The sequence below is a fragment of the Helianthus annuus genome, chromosome 3 (genome assembly GCF_002127325.2).
Source record: "Helianthus annuus cultivar XRQ/B chromosome 3, HanXRQr2.0-SUNRISE, whole genome shotgun sequence".
Lineage (NCBI taxonomy): Eukaryota > Viridiplantae > Streptophyta > Magnoliopsida > Asterales > Asteraceae > Helianthus > Helianthus annuus.
The window spans coordinates 52,514,066-52,516,827 of record NC_035435.2 but is presented as its reverse complement, the minus strand read 5'-3'; the positions used below and the strand labels follow the sequence as shown (position 1 = coordinate 52,516,827).

General features: G+C 36.0%; 1 non-coding gene across 1 annotated transcript; it reads left to right on the top strand.

Annotated features, from left to right (window-relative positions):
* Positions 1 to 2,028: 2,028 nt before the first annotated feature.
* On the top strand, positions 2,029 to 2,101 carry TRNAA-AGC. The gene has a single exon. It is a non-coding gene; the product is annotated as a tRNA-Ala (tRNA).
* Positions 2,102 to 2,762: the final 661 nt, after the last annotated feature.

The following is a 2,762-nucleotide window of genomic DNA, read 5'->3' as shown; positions in this document are numbered from 1 at the left end:
CTTCTTCGTTACCGAAAACATTGTAAAGCCCTCTACCCGTTGTGACCATACCTTCTCAACAACCTCCCTAAAATCCGGTTTTGACGTAAGAAAATTTGCAAATTTGAAGGGTTTCTGTCGCTTCATGACCGAGTTGGACATATTAAGAATGCATGGAGTATGATCCGAAATCCTAAATGGATGATACCGGACGAAAGCTTCCGGGAACAACTCAGCGAATTTCAAATTACCCATAACCCTATCAAGCTTCTTTAGCAATCCAATACCCTTCTTTGGTTTCTGGTTCCACGTAAAGTGCAACCCATGACCCACAATATCAACAAGCTCTGTATGCTGAACACAATCATGAAACTCTCTCATACCAATAGAACTCGTTGAGGGACCATTCAAAGAATCATCCACATGAAGGACCGAATTAAAATCCCCCATGACCACCCATGGCTTATCATGACAAAAACTGCTGTGCATACATAGAGTATCCCATAAGCATCGTCTTTCCTGATACGCATTCTTAGCATACACAAAAGAGGTGAAAAAAGATGCACTACCATTCTTCGGACATAATTGAGTATGAATAACTTGCTCCTCTCGAGACAAGACCATAAGATCCACAACCTCCATGTTCCACCCTATGATGATTCTAGTACCACGATCACATACATCACCATTCGACGTCCAGGCCCAATTCCGAAAAACAGCTTTACATACCTTAGATAAATTAGTAACATCCACATGAGATTCCAGAATAGCACAAACAGCCACCCGAAGAGTCGAATTAAAATTGTGCAATTCAGGAAAATTGATAAACATGATGAATCTATTTCGGGTTTTTATTTTATGGCAAATTCATTTCGTTGTGTATCGGTGGCTATGGCAGAGCTACTATACTAGCATCGTAGGCTTGCGACGAAAGCACCATCCTTAAAGGTCTTTTGCCCAATCCTTTCATGCAATAAGAAAACCTTTATAATGGAAAAGTGTATATTTAACTCAATTGTAAATGTCTTTCGATTAAAAGCTTCTATGTATTCTTTTAATATTTCTAATGTGTGTGGTGTATACTTTCGGGTAAAACATCCTCAAAATTTACAAGGGGTGATGTAGCCTCGAGACATTGATTTAGATGTTAAAGCTCATTTATTGCATTTTATTATGTATGAGCTTCTTTTAACATTTCTACCTGTGTAGTCACAGTTCAAATTATATCCCTCTCTTAGAATATAACTCACAAAGGGGCTGTTTGGCAAGCTATGCGCGCTAGTAAGTGTTGAGCCACTAAGAGGTTTGATTGGGCAAGAGACACTGAAACAGTAAAAGAACTGACTTGGCTCGGCCAGATTGGTTAGTGGTGGAGGTGGTGGTGATGGGTTGAGAAGGTGGTGCGTGAGTGACCAACCGAGAGTTATGAACATAGGTGAATAATTAAAAGGGTAAAACTAACTTAGGAGTAGCTTTAGACTGAGAGAGTTGACCGTTAAAAAGAAGTAAGGAAAACTTAAACCTAATATATTTTTTGAATTGATATTTCATATTTAAAGTTAACATACTGTCCTATTTTATGTTTCTAGATTCTGTTTGGTATACATTTTACTTTAGTAACTTCATTACAAAAAAAAATTTCAAACGGATTTTATATCCGTTTTGTGAAATAATATTGGTTCTAAAGAACGTTTAACTCTAATTCTGTTTTATAGTGACAATTTTGTTATTCAGTTAAATTATTGTGTTAATTACAGCAATCTAATTTGGATAACTTAAGATCTGTTTAAATGATTCATTGTAGATTTATGGAAAATGGTTAAAGATTAAATACTGGTGGGCTTGTGTTCGGACGTATAGGTATATAATCGTTAAATTTGATGAAATTTGTCATTTAAAAAAAAAGAAAAAAAAAAGAAAAGGGGATATATAACCGTTAAATATGGATTTGCCTTAACCAACTGAAAAAACAAAAGGTGTAACATAAAATTGGATTGTTTCTTTGCCTCAATTTAACAAATATGAAACGATTGCAAACACTAAACAAATGGGGATGTAGCTCAGATGGTAGAGCGCTCGCTTAGCATGCGAGAGGTACGGGGATCGATACCCCGCATCTCCACTTTTTGTAGTTATTTTTACTTCTTCAAATAACTATTATTTGAAGAAGTTTTCAGTTTAGTCCTTCGTATATCACATGAATCATTAATGAGCATTTGAGTATTTAACTTTTTTTTTTTTTTATATTATCATGTTCAAATATAAAAGTGACAATAATAGTAGGGCTTTTCGCAAGTCGAGCCGAACCAAGCGGACCTTTGCTCGTGTTTGGCCCGTTTACAAACCGAATCGAGCGGAGTGGCTCATTTAAAACCAAGCCTCAAATCAAGCGAGCATTTTCCGAGCAGTAAATATTCCGAGCGAGCGTCGAGCGAAGTTTGAGCGATTTGGACAATTGTGTCGCACGATTTAAATTTGTAGACAATGTTGGGTCTGAAGTTTTTATGTCTTTAAAAACAGACACATTTCATGGCATATATTTTTCTTATGAATAACAATGTCGTGGCCGACGAGGCGATAGTCATATTGCACGAACAATGACGTTGAGAGCCAGAGACGATCGACTTAGGGTAACGACATGAAAAATTGAAGCGATGAGCAGACTGTCGTTTATCGATTTTGGGTTTAACTTTTAGATTTGATATTAATTTTTTAATTCGCGTGATTTGGCTAATACGAATAGATGTAGTTTTATATATAAAATTATAAATTTAATTTATATT